The following is a 19,993-nucleotide window of genomic DNA, read 5'->3' on the forward strand; positions in this document are numbered from 1 at the left end:
TGAAGAATATCCCTCTGTAATTAAACAGTGGTTCCATTTCAATAGTCATTAACTGTAAGCAAAATCTCCATATCTACAGAATAGGTCATCCTTTTGGCAAAGTTAAATACTGAAATGTGGCCTGGTGCAAAATGCCGAGTTGTTGGATAACAACATAATTTACAGCTGATGTCTATCAACTAACAAAAACAATCAGTATTGTCTCATATGGTCGAAGCATGTATTTTCCTTTTATTCATACAAACAGCTCAGTCTCATGGCAATCAGATGACATACAGTGCATTCGGAAAGTATTCAGACCCCTTGACTGTTTCCACATTTTATTACGTTACAGCCTTATTCTAAAATCTTTTTTCCTCATCAATCTACCCACAATACCCCATAACGAAAAAGCGAAAACCGGTTTTTAGACATTTTTGGAAATGTATTATAAAACAGAAATAGCATATTTACATAAGTATTCAGACCCTTTGCTATGAGACTCGAAATTGAGCTCAGGTGCATCCTGTTTCCATTGATCATCCTTGAGATGTTTCTACAACTTGATTGGAGTCCACCTGTGGTAAATTCAACTGATTGGACATGATTTGGAAAGGCACACACCTGCCAATATAAGGTCCCACAGATGACAGTGCATGTCAGAGCAAAAACCAAGCCATGAGGTCGAAGGAATTGTCCGTAGAGCGCAGAGACAGGATTGTGTCGAGGCACAGATCTGGGGAAGGGTACCAAAACATTTCTGCAGCATTGAAGGTCCCCAAGAACACAGTGGCCTTCATCATTCTTAAATGGAAGAAGTTTGGAACCACCAAGACTCTTCCTAGAACTGGCCGCCCGGCCAAACTGAGCAATCGAGGGAAAAGGGCCTTGGTCAGGGAGGTGACCAAGACCCCAATGGTCACTCTGACAGAGCTCCAGAGTTCCTCTGTGGAGATGAGAGAACCTTCCAGAAGGTCAACCATCTCTGCAGCACTCCACCAATCAGGCCTCTATGGTAGAGTGGCCAGACGGAAGCCACTCAGTTGGAGTTTGCCAAAAGGCACCTAAAGGACTCAACGAGATTCTCTGGTCTGATGAAACCAAGATTGAACTCTTTGGCCTGAATGCCAAGTGTCACGTCTGGAGGAAACCTGGCACCATCCCTACGGTGAAGCATGGTGGTGGCAGCATCATGCTGTGAGGAAGTTTTTCAACGGCAGGGACTGGGAGACTAGTCAGGATCGAGGGAAAGATGAACGGAGCGAAGTACAGAGAGATCCTTGATGAAAACCTGCTCCAGAGCACTCAGGACCTCAGACTGGGGCAAAGGTTCACCTTCCAACAGGACAACAACCCTAAGCACACAGCCAAGACAACGCAGGAGTGGCTTTGGGACAAGTCTCTGAATGTCCTTGAGTGGCCCAGCAAGAGCCCGGACTTGAACCTGATCGAACGTCTCTGGAGAGACCTGAAAATAGCTGTGCAGCAACGCTCCCCATCCAACCTGACAGAGCTTGAGAGTATCTGCAGAGAATAATGGGAGAAACTCCCCAAATACAGGTGTGTCAAGCTTGTAGCGTCATACCCAAGAAGACTTGAGGCTGTAATTGCTGCCAAAGGTGCTTCAACAAAGTACTGAGTAAAGGGTCTGAATACTTATGTAAATGTGATATTTAAGTTTGATTTTTTTTATACATTTGCTAAAATTTCTAAAAGCCTGTTTTTGCTTTATCATGGGGTATTGTGTGTAGATTGATGAGGGAAAAAAACTATTTAATATATTTTAGAAGAAGGCTGTAACGTAACAAAATATGGAAAAAGTCAAGGGGTCTGAATACTTTCCGAATGCACTGTAGGTTGAAATGTACAACAGCCAGGAACTCTTGATGATTATATTTTTAATGTGGGAGGACAGATCGATGACAGGCCTCATGAGTATATGAGTAAACACATAGCCTTTGACAGATCCATCTAAATTCGTTAGAATTCTCTTGAGCTGGATTGTCAAATCCATTGATAAGGGAATAAATATAAACACTGATGAGTGGATTTGATGTGCGTGTCTGTCAATGCTGTTGTACGTTGCATGTCAATGCTGTCAACCATGGAAACATCTTAATCAGGTCAGAAACACTGTTTCATTACAGAATATTCCATGTGACCTTTTCTGCTACGTATAAGGGGTTTAGAACACTAATATCCCATAGAGAAGCATGCATCAATACGTTGAGATTTTACATTGGGTCAAAGACAAGTGAGATGCTGCCATGGGTTGGAAATGAAACCATGTATAGCAATTACAGAGCATGTCTGTAATCAGTGTCAATCAAAGAATTGAGACGAAAGGACAATATCGGCTTTATCTATTCTTAATGATTCATTCATTAAGTCAAACTAAACCCTTAACCCTTAAGTCTATCTACCTTGTAATATGAATTAGAATCGCCTGATGATGAACAGTGTATAGTATGGGCCAAGAACAAATGCTTATGCAGAGTTGACCTTCAAATCGTGACACTATTGCATCCGTGCAACAGAGTGGAAAGGTTGCTCATATGCTGGCATCAGTGTAAATTCAAGATGCATTATTCCCCTTCACTTGCTAATGCAATGCAATTACCACTAGGCATTGACCAGACCTGCTCCCATTGCACACAATTATACCATCTTGAAACATATAATTCATATTATTGAGTTAAAGGCTATTTGGAGAGCATTTTCTACTAGTGGTCGTTGAAATGCCTTAAAATGCCTAATGGTATTTAATTAACATGCTGAATTGATGTAATTAGTCCTAGTGTCAATAATAATGAATTGCATTGCTAATTCATATACCAATGGTCTGCCTAAGCCTTAAGGTCTTTCACAATTAATTTGGGACCATTTAGCAGTCAAGTGATAGCACATTTATTATTTGTATTGAAAAAAAAGAAGCCCATAATCATGCTCAGTGTTTGGTGAAGAGTCTGACGAATTAGTCTGTGGTGAATTAGCCCTGGTCTGATAATTCTCTCAAGTATGAATACAAATTCTGCCTGAGGATCATGTTGGAGTTTGGTCAAATTAGGAACTATTAGCATTAATCACAACATCAAATACTTTTTAGCTTGTGATCTATACTACCTGCAATGAGCTCTGATTTTCCTGTTTCAGCAAGCAGCTCTTTAGTCCACTGGGAAAGGAAGAATTGATTTACATGCATTTTCGGTGAAATACTGTGAATCTCCTGGAACAAATCATAGGATAATCTTTGTTTGACCGCTCACTGACTGCTTGGTTTGTTCAAAGACTACAGATGAGGCTTTTATATTTAACTTATGCGTAATAACTTTTCAAAATGATATAGAGTATGCCTACTAATATAAATAATATAAATTGATACCACTTTATATTTTGTTTCTCCCTGAAGCCTGTTTGTAAGGCTCAGTACAAATCAACCCCAGTGCCTCACTTAGTGTGTCACTCAAGCCTAGCAATGACACTTTGATGAATAACTTTGACCTTTAAGGAATTAATATTTTAATACAGTGTAATCAATCCATCCTAGAGAGGAGGATAAAAGGTCCCCACAGTCATTCAATATTTGCAAAGGGCTTTTGAAGAACATTCAAAGCAGTATTCAAATTCCACGCGCAATTACGGTGTCTAATTATTGTCATTAAGGGAACATTTCCTCAGCAGAAATGTTGATTATCCACATTGTGTTTAATTACGAGTTGAATCCTAGTGTCTAGTGTTGCTTGGAAATCTCCTACCAGTGCATGATTTGCATGCATGACTGTTGTTCAAGTTTAGTTAGGATTGAGCCCTACAGTATACAAGTGGCCATATTCCCTCTGTCTATTGTCTGGACAAAGGTGCCAAGACAATTGAGAGGTGGCCCAATCAGCTAGGAGTGGCTTTTGTGTGGCAGTGGTTCTCCTCAAACCCCAGTAAAGCTCAGCTAAAGGATCCATTGGCGCTGCTAAATTAATGACCTTTTTACCACAGCCCTCCTCATTTTAATTAATCAATCAATATCACCAATCAATCGGGTCTGTATTATAGAGGGTAATTAAGAAGATGGACCATTAACACAGGCCTCAGGGACTCCTTGTAGCTAGAAGGTGGACAGACCTTGGTTGCCCACAAATGTGTCCTTTAGGCTAAGCCTACAAGAATGACTCTAGTTCAAAGGGTTCATTTGTGGGATGTGGCTTACTGACTTGATTTGATTTATTAGGATCGCCAATGGCGACAGCTAGTCTTACTGGGGTCCGACACATAACGAAAAACACATTACAGACAAAATACTTTACAATTTACATACATTTGTAAGGGTTGGTGTGAGGTGTGACCCAGGTGCGGTGCAGGATAGACAGTAGGCAGTAGGCAGAGATGGTGAAACAAGGATCTTTACTGGTGGTCCCAAAACCAGGATACAAAATAATGGACTTGTCACAAAAAGATAAAGGAGGAGAAAATTGGTCTCCAAAAACAGGCTGACAGCAAAATATGAAATACTAACTATGACTGAAAACAACAATGAAACAGGGAGAACACTTCTCAAGTACGTGTACATACGTCTCGCGATCAGACACTGATTAGTACTGTTTGGCATCGAGAACTAGCAGAGAAAACAGAGCAAGGGAACACAGGGAAGTGAGGGCATAAATACACAGGTGAATAGGTAGACACAGGTGACACCAATAAGATAATGATTAGTACAGACTGTGAGTGAGGAGGTGCCTAAGGTTGTCGGAGGATGACACCTAGTGGGTCGCTCCGGAACTGTGACCCCCTCCTGTATCAACATTTAAAAACATGTTGTGTGTGTGTGTGTGTGTGTGTGTGTGTGTATCAGTTACACATACATGTCAGTACATACACACAACAAGTAGGTCACATGGGGGACAGGCGTTGTGCCGTGAGGTGTTGCTTTATTTAATTTTCTGAACCAGATGGAAGGGTTCCATGCACTCATGGCTCTGTATAATACTGTACATTTCCTTGAATTTGTTCTTGACCTGGGGACTGTGAAAAGTCCCCCGGTGGCATGTCTGGTGGGGTAAGTGTGTGTGTCAGTGCTGTGTGTAAATTGACTATGCAAACAATTTTGAATTTCCAACACATTCATGTTTCTTATAAAAACAAGAAGTCAGTCTTTCCGCAACTCTCAGCTAAGAGAGACTTGCATGCATAGTATTAATATTAGCCCTCTGATTTCAATGTAAAGCAAGGCGTGCGGCTCTGTTCTGGGCCAGCTGCAGCTTTCTTTTCAGCACTTGACCACATGGCTAGACAATAATCAAGATAAGATCAAACTAGAGCCTGCAGGACTTGCTTTGTGGAGTGTGGTGTCAAAAAAGCAGAGCATCTCTTTATTACGGACAGACCTCTCCCCATCTTTACAACCATTGAATCTATATGTTTTGACCATGAAAGTTTGCAATCTAAGGTAACAGCAGGTAATTTAGTCTCCTTAACTTGTTCAAAAGCCACACCATTCATTACCAGATTCAGCTGAGGTCTAGAAATTAGGGAATGATTTGTACCAAATACAATGTTCTTAGTTTTAGAGATGTTCAGGACCAGTTTGTTACTGGCCACCCATCTAAACAGACTGCAACTCTTTGTTAAGGGTTTCAGTGACTTAATTAACTGTGGTTGCTGATGCGTATATGGTTGAATCATCAGCATACATGGACACACATGCTTTGTGTAATGCCAGTGGCAGGTCATTGGTAAAAATAGAAAAGAGTAGAGGGCCTAGAGAGCTGCCCTGCGGTACACCACACTTTACATGTTTAACATTAGAGAAGCTTCCATTAAAGAAAACCCTCTGAGTTAGATTAGATAGATAGCTCTTAATCCACGATATGGCAGAGTTTGAAAAGCTATAACACATACATTTTCTCAACAACAGGCTATGGTCAATAATATCAAAGGCTGCACTGAAATCTAACAGTACAGCTCCCACCATCGTCTTATTATCAATTTCTTTCAACCAGTCATCAGTCATTTGTGTTGTTCTCTATAAACATGCAGAAAGTCTGTTGTTAATTTGTTTACAGAGAATAGCATGGTATTTGTTCAAACACAATTTTTTCCAAATGTTTGCTAAGAGCTGACAGCAAGCTGATAGGTCTGCTGTTAGAACCAGTAAAGGCCGCTTTACATCTCTTGGGTAGCAGAATGGCTTTGGCTTCCCTCCAGGCCTGAGGACAAATACTTTCCTCTATGCTCAGATTAAAGTTATGACTGACAGGAGTGGCTATAGAGTCAGCTACCATCCTCAGTAGCTTTCCATCTAAGTTGTCAATGCCAGGAGGTTTACAAAATTCAAACTTACAATGCTTTTCTTTCATATAATTTTTTTTTATGCATGAGTACAATGGCTCACAGTTCGTTGTTGGCATTTCCTGCCTAAGTTTGCCCACTTTGCCAATTAAGTAATCATTTAAATAATTGGCAACATCAAATTATTTTGTGATGAATAAGCCATCTGATTACTGCTGTAATTAATTAATGATACAGTGGGGAGAACAAGTATTTGATACACTGCTGATTTTGCAGGTTTTCCTACTTACAAAGCATGTAGAGGTCTGTAATTTTTATCATAGGTTCACTTCAACTGTGAGAGACATAATCTAAAACAAAAATCCAGAAAATCACATTGTATGATTTTTAAGTAATTAATTTGCATTTTATTGCATGACATAAGTATTTGATACATCAGAAAAGCAGAACTTAATATTTGGTACAGAAACCTTCGTTTGAAATTACAGAGATCATACGTTTCCTGTATGTCTTGACCAGGTTTGCACACACTGCAGCAGGGATTTTGGCCCACTGCTCCATACAGACCTTCTCCAGATCCTTCAGGTTTCGGGGCTGTCACTGGGCAATACGGACTTTCAGCTCCCTCCAAAGATTTTCTATTGGGTTCAGGTCTGGAGACTGGCTAGGCCACTCCAGGACCTTGAGATGCTTCTTACGGAGCCACTCCTTAGTTGCCCTGGCTGTGTGTTTCGGGTCGTTGTCATGCTGGAAGACCCAGCCATGACCCATCTTCAATGCTCTTACTGAGGGAAGGAGGTTGTTGGCCAAGATCTCGCGATACATAGCCCCATCCATCCTCCCCTCAATACAGTGCAGTCGTCCTGTCCCCTTTGCAGAAAAGCATCCCCAAAGAATGATGTTTCCACCACCATGCTTCACGGTTGGGATGGTGTTCTTGGGGTTGTACTCATTCTTCTTCTTCCTCCAAACACGGCGAGTGGAGTTTAGACCAAAAAGCTCTATTTTTGTCTCATCAGACCACATTACCTTCTCCCACTCCTCCTCTGGATCATCCAGATGGTCATTGGCAAACTTCAGACGGGCCTGGACATGCGCTGGCTTGAGCAGGGGGACCTTGCGTGCGCTGCAGGATTTTAATCCATGACGGCGTAGTGTGTTACTAATGGTTTTCTTTGAGACTGCGGTCCCAGCTCTCTTCAGGTCATTGACCAGGTCCTGCTGTGTAGTTCTGGGCTGATCCCTCACCTTCCTCATGATCATTGATGCCCCACGAGGTGAGATCTTGCATGGAGCCCCAGACCGAGGTTGATTGACCGTCATCTTGAACTTCTTCCATTTTCTAATAATTGCGCCAACAGTTGTTGCCTTCTCACCAAGCTGCTTGCCTATTGTCCTGTAGCCCATCCCAGCCTTGTGCAGGTCTACAATTTTATCCCTGATGTCCTTACACAGCTCTCTGGTCTTGGCCATTGTGGAGAGGTTGGAGTCTGTTTGATTGAGTGTGTGGACAGGTGTCTTGTATACAGGTAACGAGTTCAAACAGGTGCAGTTAATACAGGTAATGAGTGGAGAACAGGAGGGCTTCTTAAAGAAAAACTAACAGGTCTGTGAGAGCCGGAATTCTTACTGGTTGGTAGGTGATCAAATACTTATGTCATGCAATAAAATGCAAATTAATTACTTAAAAATCATACAATGTGATTTTCTGGATTTTTGTTTTAGATTCCGTCTCTCACAGTTGAAGTGTACCTATGATAAAAATTACAGACCTCTACATGCTTTGTAAGTAGGAAAACCTGCAAAATCGGCAGTGTATCAAATACTTGTTCTCCCCACTGTATATATTAACTATTGACCATAGCTGATATGAGTCTGGTGCTGCTGTCCTTACACTTTGCGTTTTGCAGAGTCACTGCCCTTGAAGTCTGATTTCGTTAAACAGGTTCTGAAAAACTACAGACGGCAGCATTTTATAAATAATCATCAGTTGAATGCACTATAAATAATTCACCATATGCAAGTTCTCAGAGGCACAGTGTCTCCAGAGTGTCTTAAATTCTCTCAGTCTCTGTACCTCTCGGAAGTGACTGGCTGGGCAAGCTGTGGATGTGCAGTGGAGTTACCCATGTAAAACACATTAGTGTTTCTAACCCTCTACAACAGTGGTCACCAACCTTTTCTGAGTCAAGATCACTTTCGCAGTCAAAAAGCAAGCCGAGATCTACCGCTCAGAATTGTTTAAAAACATGATTTTTTTACATTAACCTAATAAAACAGTTCTATAGAAATGAGGTTTGTGCAGCAGGCCTAATACAGTACATGATCACAGCATATTGGCTATATGCCTGGTCTGCCAATATTGTTCTTCTCAGAACATATTATATTTCAAAACTCAAGCTTTGATAACAAAATAGATCAGTTAGTGTAGCACTTGTGAAACACAGCTGAGCATAAATTGAAATTATTTGCAAATTATTTTACTGGACTGATGGTACTTGCATCTGATGGTCATAGTGCTTTCAAGACAACTGGGAACTCTGGGAAAAAAACAAATTCAAATCATGACGTCAGTGAACTTCAGGTCGGATTGTTGGAGCTCAAGAAAGATGCCAGAGTTTCCGACTTGTAATTCCGAGTTAGATGAACATTCAAATCGATTTTTCCCAGCCGATTGTTCCTAGTTGTCTTGAAGTTGGAAGTCGGAGATTTCCGAGTTCCCAGTTGTTTTGAACACGGCGTTAGTCTCAGCGGCTGGAGGGAGAGAGCAGCAGAGGGGCCGCCTCTCACGGTCCCTGCTCTCCTTCCTTTCCTCCAGTGAGAATGACCAGAGAGAGGGGACACTGTCTTCCACCAGATGGCGAAACTCTAGTCGTACCCCACATGCCTCATGCACAAATTCATGTTGTTCCTATGACAAGAGAAAGTGAAATATTCCTCAATATTAAAATAGACATGACGAGCTGCTAATAATAATAACAATGCAGGGCTATCGATACACTTGGCTACTCATTCATTGCCTCACGAATGGAAGTAGGTAGAAGCGCATTTTATGTTTTGTAATAGTGTTGAATAGAAACGGTGTTGACAGTGCTGAATAAAAACTTAGACATGAACTCACTCATAAATACAGCAGCTATTTGCTGTATTATTTGACAGTCTCTCTCTGGTCATGGTTTTAAAAGTTCTGAAATCTCACTTAGACTAGTTAAAAAATTTGCTGTGGCCGGGGTCATGGAAGCTGTAGGCACAGTGATTTGACCTATCCAATTGGCCAGCGCAGTAGGCACACTAGATTTAGCCACAGATCTCCCAGTCCGCTGGATAGGTGGAGTTTGTCTTTTCAGACAAATTCAATGGTTTAAAATGGGAACACTTTGCCTACCCAAAAACAAACACCACAGAGAACGCAATAAAACTGCCTCTGCAACGCAATGCTGCAAGGCAAACGCAGCATTCCAATAGAAATGAATGTACTTCTGGTGTACCAAAACACAATGACGCTGTAGGTGTGTTTGGTGATCAACTAGGAATGCCTTGAAGATCGACCGGTTGGTGACCACTGCTCTACTACTATGTGAAAAATATCTCTCTACTTCTCTCTACTCTAAGCAAAATCAAACATCTGTTTTATAATCCTATGAGAAGTCAATGTTTTTTTATGAGGCACTGGCAGCCAGGCATTTTGTGACTGACAGACTCATATGTTTATTGGAGCTCATTCATTTTGGCAGTAGCTAAAGGCTCTTCATGTAGATGTGAGAGAGAAATTGTTTTTCACTCGGCTACTGTATGATGCTACTTTTGCATTTACTGTGCAAAGCCAACATGCACATTCTCTTAAAATCACTGAGGTATAATGGTGGACAAAAACCTTAACGAAGCTGTTGGTGCTTTAAGCAAATTTGGAGCATTAAATTAAATCTAAATGTTATGGGTAGTTGTTTATTAGCAAAAACATTGTGCTAGTAGCACCTGGTGTACACTACCGGTCAAAACTTTTGACCGGTAGTGTATGTTTACTTTACAAATCAATACCTAAATGGGGCTAAAAATCTATTGATTGACAGTGAGGGATCAGTCTATAATTTTAATGGTAGGTTTATTTGAACAGTGAGAGACAGAATAACAACAAAAAAATCCAGAAAAACGCATGTCAAAAATGTAATAAATTGATTTGCATTTTAATGAGGGAAATAAGTATTTGACCCCCTCTCAATCAGAAAGATTTCTGGCTCCCAGGTGTCTTTTATACAGGTAACGAGCTGAGATTAGGAGCACACGCTTAAAGGGAGTGCTCCTAATCTCAGCTTGTTACCTGTATAAAAGACACCTGTCCACAGAAGCAATCAATCAATCAGATTCCAAACTCTCCACCATGGCCAAGACCAAAGAGCGCTCCAAGGATGTCAGGGACAAGATTGTAGACCTACACAATGCTGGAATGGGCTACAAGACCATCGCCAAGCAGCTTGGTGAGAAGGTGACAACAGTTGGTGCGATTATTCGCAAATGGAAGAAACACAGAAGACCTGTCAATCTCCCTCGGCCTGGGGCTCCATGCAAGATCTCACCTCGTGGAGTTGCAATGATCATGAGAACGGTGAGGAATCAGCCCAGAACTACACGGGAGGATCTTGTTAATGATCTCATGGCAGCTGGGACCATAGTCACCAAGAAAACAATTGGTAACACACTACGCCGCGAAGGACTGAAATCCTGCAGCGCCCGCAAGGTCCCCCTGCTCAAGAAAGCACATATACAGGCCCGTCTGAAGTTTGCCAATGAACATCTGAATGATTCAGAGGAGAACTGGGTGAAAGTGTTGTGGTCAGATGAGACCAAAATTGAGCTCTTTGGCATCAACTCAACTCGCCGTGTTTGGAGGAGGAGGAAGGCTGCCTGTGACCCCAAAAACACCATCCCCACCGTCAAACATGGAGGTGGAAACATTATGCTTTGGGAGTGTTTTTCTGCTAAGGGGACAGGACAACTTCACCGCATCAAAGGGACGATGGACGGCGCCATGTACCGTCAAATCTTGGGTGAGAACCTCCTTCCCTCAGCCAGGGCATTGAAAATGGGTAGTGGATGGGTATTCCATTATGACAATGACCCAAAACACATGGCCAAGGCAACAAAGGAGTGGCTCAAGAAGAAGCACATTAAGGTCCTGGAGTGGCCTAGCCAGTCTCCAGACCTTAATCCCATAGAAAATCTGTGGAGGGAGCTGAAGGTTCGAGTTGCCAAACGTCAGGCTCGAAACCTTAATGACTTGGAGAAGATCTGCAAAGAGGAGTGGGACAAAATCCCTCCTGAGATGTGTGCAAACCTGGTGGCCAACTACAAGAAATGTCTGACCTCTGTGATTGCCAACAAGGGTTTTGCCACCAAGTACTAAGTCATGTTTTGCAGAGGGGTCAAATACTTATTTCCCTCATTAAAATGCAAATCAATTTATAACATTTTTGACATGCGTTTTTCTGGATTTTTTTGTTGTTATTCTGTCTCTCACTGTTCAAATAAACCTACCATTAAAATTATAGACTGATCATGTCTTTGTCAGTGGGCAAACGTACAAAATCAGCAGGGGATCAAATACTTTTTTCCCTCACTGTATTTGCAAAATACTACTGTGATAATGAATGGAGATTAATCCTGACATCCCTAGCATAATTCATTACTAGTACACATTTTTATTACAGGTTTCTATCACCATTATAGGCAGTAGTGTTAAATGGTAGTGGTAGAAACCGCCGGAAGGTCAACTAAAGGTCTAGCCCATTGCTGAGGTTAATAGTTAAAAAGAAAATCAATAAAAACCAATAACAGTTACGATGTCTCACATTATGTAATGTTTATAGTAAAAGGGGATTGCTGCTGGCTCAGAGTAGTGCAGTTGGTATTTTGCAGAGTGTTTATAGGGAATGGCTTGGGTTTGATGTGTATCATATCCTTACTGTTGGAGTTGCTTGTGCAACATTAAAGATAATTATCATCGACAGCATCTGCTACTTTCTTTGTTTTTTAGTGTCTCACAGCTGAGGGCAATGCTGAAGAGGAACATCATAAAGACCATAGACCATGACTAGATGAATAATCTAAAACTTAAGTGAAAGAATAAACAAACAAAGATATTTTAAATCACCAACATCTATTCAAGTCTGTTGAACACCTCAGGCACTGTCTTTTCCATTTTTTGCTGAAGGAATGCTAGGGTTATACTTTGATACCTCATCCAAGAAAAATTTGAGTGAAACACATGGATTTGGACGCAACATTTACCGTGTCCTCCTTCACTTCCCTTTCCATTCATCACTTGAGAATGTGAATCCATTGAACTGAGAATGAGTGCTGAACAAAGCTTGAGAAGTTATGAGCTCCCTGTGATGCGGTGAACATAAGTCACTTTGTTGTAGTGCCACTGAGAATAAAGATAGTATTGATTTTACAGTAAACATTTTAGATAGCAGTGTTTCTCTCCATGAATGGAGTGAATAGCTTTCAAATTATCTCTGGAAGAATATTAAAGTCAGGCTGTTTTCAAGGCCATGCACTCTTTAAAGGGATTATGTATGCCTGTGGCGCTAAAGTAGTTGGACTGTTGGAGGGACAATATTTTTCCCATCCCTGGGGCACATGCCTCATCACATGGCCCAAATGCTCCAGCCCATCTCTCTACCTCCGGCGTAGGAGTTGGAGCTATTGCAGCTCTGCCATGGTTGCTGTGGCCATCTGCTCATAAAGAGTTGCCATACCAATCAAGACCAGTGAAAGAACATGATTAGCATGCTTTATGTATTTCATACTGTACCTTTGCCATTATTGGCTGTGTACAGTGCATTGGGGAAACACCGTATTTGCATTTGTTCATTAACCTATATTGTACAACCACTTGCATAATTATGTAACTCTGGTTGTGAAGCTTTAAACTCTAGCTAAAAGTGTCCACCTTTCCACCTCTAAGCAAACTTTAGGCCCCATTTCCTGTCCCCTAATTCACACATTATGTCACAGTACAGTGATTTGGCTGTAAGTGAAGTTTCACCAAGAGTGCATTGAATTTAAGCAGGGCTAAATTTCAGCCTGCATCACCTCATTTTACCCTGCAAGGCTTTTAGACCTGGCTCCTTACATCATTCCAGAACAGGCCAAACTTAGTTGGAGTTCCGGTTCCTCCAGAGAGAGACTTGTCCTCTGTCAGCGATGTGACCTCTGTCCTGCGAAGTGACAGTGAGGAACAGCCACTGAGCTGCAGACTCACCGTCCTCTTCCCCGCAGCTCCTGAAATGGCTCTGCTGGGGCCTCTGAGCTCTCACTGCTGATCTATCACCTCTCTGTCAAGTGTCAATGTGCAGCGGTAGGACGGAGTCAGGCGCAGGACACAGAACTGAGTAAACGACGTACTTTACTCGAAAAATAAACAACACTAATTTCCACGCAGGAAAAGCTCACATAAGTCTCAGACACAAAACAATGAACAAACACGCACAAAACCATGTGGGAACCAGAGGGTTAAATAGATAAATAATATAATGTAATGGGAACCAGGTGTGTACAATCAAGACAAAACAAATGGAAAAAGAAACGTAGATCGGTGGCAGCTAGAAAGCCGGTGACGACGACTGCCGAACGCCGCCCGAACAAGGAGAGGCACCAACTTCGGCGGAAGTCGTGACAGTACCCCCCCCACTTGACGCGCGGCTCCAGCAGCGCGCCGACACCGGCCTCGGGGACGACCCGGAGGACAAGGCACAGGACGATCTGGGTGGAGACTGTGAACTTCCTGCAGTAAGGAAGGGTCCAGGATGTCCTCCACCGGCACCCAGCATCTCTCCTCTGGACTGTACCCCTCCCACTCCACGAGGTACTGAAGGCCCCTCGCCCGACGCCTTGAGTCCATGATGGCTCGTACCGGGACCCCCTCGATGTCCAGAGGGGGCGGAGGAACCTCCAGCACCTCAGACTGCTGGAGCAGACCTGCCACCACCAGCCTGAGGAGAGACACATGGAACGAGGGGTTAATACGGTAATCAGGGGGGAGCTGTAACCTATAGCATACCTCGTTCAGTCTCCTCAGGACTTTAAATGGCCCCACAAAAAACCGCGGACCCAGCTTCCGGCAGGGCAGGCGAAGGGGCAGGTTTGGGGTCGAGAGCCAGACCCGGTCCCCCGGTGCATACACCGGGGCCTCACTGCGGTGGCGGTCGGCGCTTGCCTTCTGTTGCCTGATGGCCTGTTGCAGGCGCACATGGGCAGCGTCCCATGTCTCCTCAGAGCGCCGAAACCATTCATCCACTGCAGGTGCCTCGATCTGGCTCTGATGCCACTGTTCCAGGACCGGCTGATAACCTAGTACACACTGAAACGGAGACATGTTAGTGGAGGAGTGGCGGAGGGAGTTTTGGGCCATCTCTGCCCAGGGGATGAAAGCCGCCCACTCCCCCAGCCACATCCTGGTTAACTCTCTCCACCTGCCCATTACTCTCGGGGTGAAAACCTGAGGTCAGGCTGACCGAGACCCCCAGACGTTCCATAAATGCCCTCCAGATCCTTGATGTGAACTGGGGACCCCGATCAGACACTATATCCTCAGGCACCCCGTAGTGCCGGAAGACGTGGGTAAACAGGGCCTCCGCAGTCTGTAGGGCCATAGGGAGACCGGGCAAAGGAAGGAGACGGCAGGACTTAGAAAACTGATCCACAACGACCAGGATCGTGGTGTTACCTTGTGACGGAGGAAGATCCATCACGAAGTCCACCGATAGGTGTGACCACGGCCGTTGTGGAACAGGTAGGGGTTGTAATTTCCCTCTGGGCAGGTGTCTAGGTGCCTTGCACTGGGCGCACACCGAGCAGGAGGAAACATAAACCCTCACGTCGTTAGCTAAAGTGGGCCACCAGTACTTCCCACTAAGACAGCGCACTGTCCGACCGATGCCAGGATGACCAGAGGAGGGTGATGTGTGGGCCCAACAGACCAATCGATCGCGGACAGACGCCCAACTGGACACTGGGTGGGAGTAGGCTCCGTACGTATGCCCGCTCGATGTCCGCGTCAACCTCCCATACCACCGGTGCCACCAGGCAAGAAGCTGGAAGTATGGGAGTGGGATCCGTGGACCGCTCCTCTGTGTCATACATCCGGGACAGTGCGTCTGCCTTAGCGTTCTGGGAACCTGGTCTGTAGGATAGGGTGAAAACATAACGGGTGAAAAACATGGCCCACCTTGCCTGGCGAGGGTTCAGTCTCCTCGCCGCCCGGATGTACTCCAGATTGCGGTGGTCAGTCCAAATGAGGAAAGGGTGTTTAGCCCCCTCAAGCCAATGCCTCAACGCCTTCAGAGCCCTGACAACAGCTAACAGCTCCCGGTCCCCCACATCATAGTTTCGCTCCGCCGGGCTGAGCTTCTTCGAAAAGAAAGCACAGGGGCGGAGCTTTGGTGGCGTACCCAAGCGCTGAGACAGCACAGCTCCTATCCCAGCCTCGGACGCGTCCACCTCTACTATGAATGCCAAGGAGGGATCAGGATGAGCCAGCACGGGAGCCAATGTAAACAGAGCCTTCAGGTGACCAAAATCCTGTCCGCCCCAGCTGACCACTGCAGTCGCACCGGTCCCCCCTTCAGCAAAGAGGTAATGGGAGCCGCTACCTGACCAAAGCCCCGGATAAACCTCCGATAGTAGTTGGCAAACCTTAAGAACCGCTGCGCCTCCTTTACCGTGGTTGGAGACAGCCAATTACGCACGGCTGAAATGAGGTCATTCTCAATCTCCACCCCTGACGGGGACAGGCGGTACCCTAGGAAGGAGACGGACTGTTGGAAGAACAGACATTTCTCAGCCTTGACGTACTGGCCATGCTCCAACAGTCGACCAAGCACCTTGCGCACCAGGGACACATGCTCGGCGCGTGTAGCGGAGTATATTAGAATGTAATCTACAGTGAGGGAAAAAAGTATTTGATCCCCTGCTGATTTTGTACATTTGCCCACTGACAAAGAAATGATCAGTCTATAATTTTAATGGTAGGTTTTTTTGAACAGTGAGAGATAGAATAACAACAAAAAAATCCAGAAAAATGCATGTCAAAAATGTTATAAATTTATTTGCATTTTAATGAGGGAAATAAGTATTTGACCCCCTCTCAATCAGAAAGATTTCTGGCTCCCAGGTGTCTTTTATACAGGTAACGAGCTGAGATTAGGAGCACACTCTTAAAGGGAGTGCTCCTAATCTCAGCTTGTCCACAGAAGCAATCAATCAATCAGATTCCAAACTCTCCACCATGGCCAAGACCAAAGAGCTCTCCAAGGATGTCAGGGACAAGATTGTAGACCTACACAAGGCTGGAATGGGCTACAAGACCATCGCCAAGCAGCTTGGTGATGGGGCGGCGCACAATTGGCACAGCGTCGTCCAGGGTAGGGGAGGGAATGGCCGGCAGGGGATGTAGCTCAGTTGGTAGAGCATGGCGTTTGCAACGCCAGGGTTGTGGGTTCGATAAAATAATGTATGTGCTAACTGTAAGTCGCTCTGGATAAGAGCGTCTGCTAAATGACTAAAATGTAAATGTAAATGTAAGGTGACAACAGTTGGTGCGATTATTCTCAAATGGAAGAAACACAAAGAACTGTCAATCTCCCTCGGCCTGGGGCGCCATGCAAGATCTCACCTCGTGGAATTGCAATGATCATGAGAACGGTGAGGAATCAACCCAGAACTACACGGGAGGATCTTGTCAATGACCTCAAGGCAGCTGGGACCATAGTCACCAAGAAAACAATTGGTAACACACTATGTCGTGAAGGACTGAAATCTTGCAGCGCCCGCAAGGTCCCCCTGCTTAAGAAAGCACATATACAGGGCCGTCTGAAGTTTGCCAATGAACATCTGAATGATTCAGAGGAGAACTGGGTGAAAGTGTTGTGGTCAGATGAGACCAAAATGGAGCTCTTTGGCATCAACTCAACTCGCCGTGTTTGGAGGAGGAGGAATGCTGCCTATGACCCCAAGAACACCATCCCCACCGTCAATCATGGAGGTGGAAACATTATGCTTTGGGGGTGTTTTTCTGCTAAGGGGACAGGGCAACTTCACTGTATTAAAGGGACGATGAACGGGGCCATGTACCGTCAAATCTTGGGTGAGAACCTCCTTCCCTCAGCCAGGGCATTGAAAATGGGTCGTGGATGGGTATTCCAGCATGACAATGACCCAAAACACACGGCCAAGGCAACAAAGGAGTGGCTCAATAAGAAGCACATTAAGGTCCTGGAGTGGTCTAGCCAGTCTCCAGACCTTAATCCCATAGAGAATCTGTGGAGGGAGCTGAAGGTTCGAGTTGCCAAACGTCAGGCTCGAACCCTTAATGACTTGGAGAAGATCTGCAAAGAGGAGTGGAACAAAATCCCTCCTGAGATGTGTGCAAACCTGGTGGCCAACTACAAGAAACGTCTGACCTCTGTGATTGCCAACAAGGGTTTTGTCACCAAGTACTAAGTCATGTTTTGCAGAGGGGTCAAATACTTATTTCCCTCATTAAAATGCAAATCAATTTATAACATTTTTGACATGCATTTTTCTGGATTTTGTTGTTGTTATTCTGTCTCTCACTGTTCAAATAAACCTACCATTAAAATTATAGACTGATCATGTCTTTGTCAGTGGGCTAACGTACAAAATCAGCAGGGGATCAAATACTTTTTTCCCTCACTGTATATACACCACTACACCCTGCCCGAGCAGGTCCCTGAAAAGGAAGGATGGAAGACTGATGGAGCATTCATCAACCCGTACAGCATGACGAGGTACTCATAGTGCCCAGAGGTGGTGCTAAATGCCGTCTTCCACAAATCCCCCTCCCGGATACGCACCAGGTTGTAAGTGCTCCTGAGATCCAATTTGGTGAAAAAGCGCGCCCCGTGCAATGACTCTGTCACACTGGCTATGAGAGGCAGTGGGTAACTGTACTTCACAGTGATCTGATTTAGACCTCGATAGTCAATGCACGGGCGTAAACCTCCATCCTTCTTCTTCACAAAAAAGAAACTTGAGGAGGCAGGTGAAGTGGAAGGCCGAATGTATCCCTGTCCCAGAGATTCGGAGACATATGTTTCCATAGCCGCCGTCTCCTCCTGAGACAGAGGATACACGTGACTCCTGGTAAGTGCTGCGCCTACCTGGAGATTTATCGCACAATCCCCCTGTCGATAGACTTTTCGAAGAAGGATGCAAGCTCTTGTTTGCTGAATGTTAAATACAGCAGCCAATTGAAGTGATAACCATTCAATCTTCGTGAAGAGAAGTGAAAGCCGTCTACATCTTATTGTAGTCCTATATTATTCAAGCATGTCGCTACAATGATGAAGATAAGGACAACAAAACGTATTTCATTTAACTATTGAAAGCAAGGAAGAAATGAAGCAACAATAGAGAGCGAAAGGGGAGGTAGGCTAATACGCACGTTGCACAACATTATGGGAAATATTGAAAGGAAATATGAAAGGTAGCCTATACAGTTGAAGTCGGAAGTTTACAAGAACTTAGGTTGGAATAATTAAATCTCGTTTTTCAACCACTCCACATATTTCTTGTTAACAACCTATAGTTTTGGCAAGTCGGTTAGAACATCTACTTTGTGCATGACACAAGTAATTTTTCCAACAATTGTTTACAGACAGATTATTTCACTTATAATTCACTGTATCACAATTCCAGTGGGTCAGAAGTTTACATACACTAAGTTGACTGTGCCTTTAAACAGCTTGGAAAATTCCAGAAAATGATGTCATGGCTTTAGAAGCTTCTGATAGCCTAATTGACATCATTTGAGTCAATTGGAGGTGTACCTGTGGATGTATTTCAAGGCCTACCTTCAAACTCAGTGCCTCTTTGCTTGACATCCTGGGAAAATGAAAAGAAATTAGCCAAGACCTCAGGAAAATAATTGTAGACCTCCACAAGTCTGGTTCATCCTTGGGAGCAATTTCCAAATGCCTGAAGGTACCACGTTCATCTGTACAAACAATAGTACGCAAGTATAAACACCATGGGACCACACAGCCGTCATACCGCTCAGGAAGGAGATGCGTTTCCTAGAGATGAACGTACATTGGTGCGAAAAGTGCAAATCAATCCCAGAACAACAGCAAATGACCTTGTGAAGATGCTGGAGGAAACAGGTACAAAAGTGTCTATATCCACAGTAAAAACGAGTCCGATATCGACATAACCTGAAAGGCCGCTCAGCAAGGAAGAAGCCACTGCTCCAAAACCGCCATAAAAAAGCCAGACTATGGTTTGCAACTGCACATGGGGACAAATATCGTACTTTTTGGAGAAATGTCCTCTGGTCTGATGAAACCAAAATAGTTTGGCCATAATGACCATCGTTATGTTTGGAGGAAAAAGGGGGTAACTTGCAAGCCGAAGAACACCATTCCAACCGTGAAGCACGGGGGTGGCAGCATCATTCTGTGGGGGTGCTTTGCTGCAGGAGGGACTGGTGCACTTCACAAAATAGATGGCATCATGAGGAAGGAAAATGATGTGGATATATTGAAGCAACATCTCAAGACATCACTCAGGAAGTTAAAGCTTGGTCACAAATGGGTCTTCCAAATGGACAATGACCCCAAGCATACTTCCAAAGTTGTGGCAAAATGGCTAAAGGACAACAAAGTCAAGGTATTGGAGTGGCCATCACAAAGCCCTGACCTCAATCCTATAGAAC

General features: G+C 44.1%; 1 protein-coding gene across 1 annotated transcript in view; it reads left to right on the forward strand.

The window, feature by feature from the left end:
• The window catches only part of LOC121536807 (beta-1,3-galactosyltransferase 1-like), a 130,867-nt gene that overhangs the window by 62,662 nt on the left and 48,212 nt on the right, over positions 1–19,993 (forward strand). The gene's annotated exons all lie outside the window — the stretch shown is intronic.

This window comes from Coregonus clupeaformis, chromosome 23 (genome assembly GCF_020615455.1).
Source record: "Coregonus clupeaformis isolate EN_2021a chromosome 23, ASM2061545v1, whole genome shotgun sequence".
Lineage (NCBI taxonomy): Eukaryota > Metazoa > Chordata > Actinopteri > Salmoniformes > Salmonidae > Coregonus > Coregonus clupeaformis.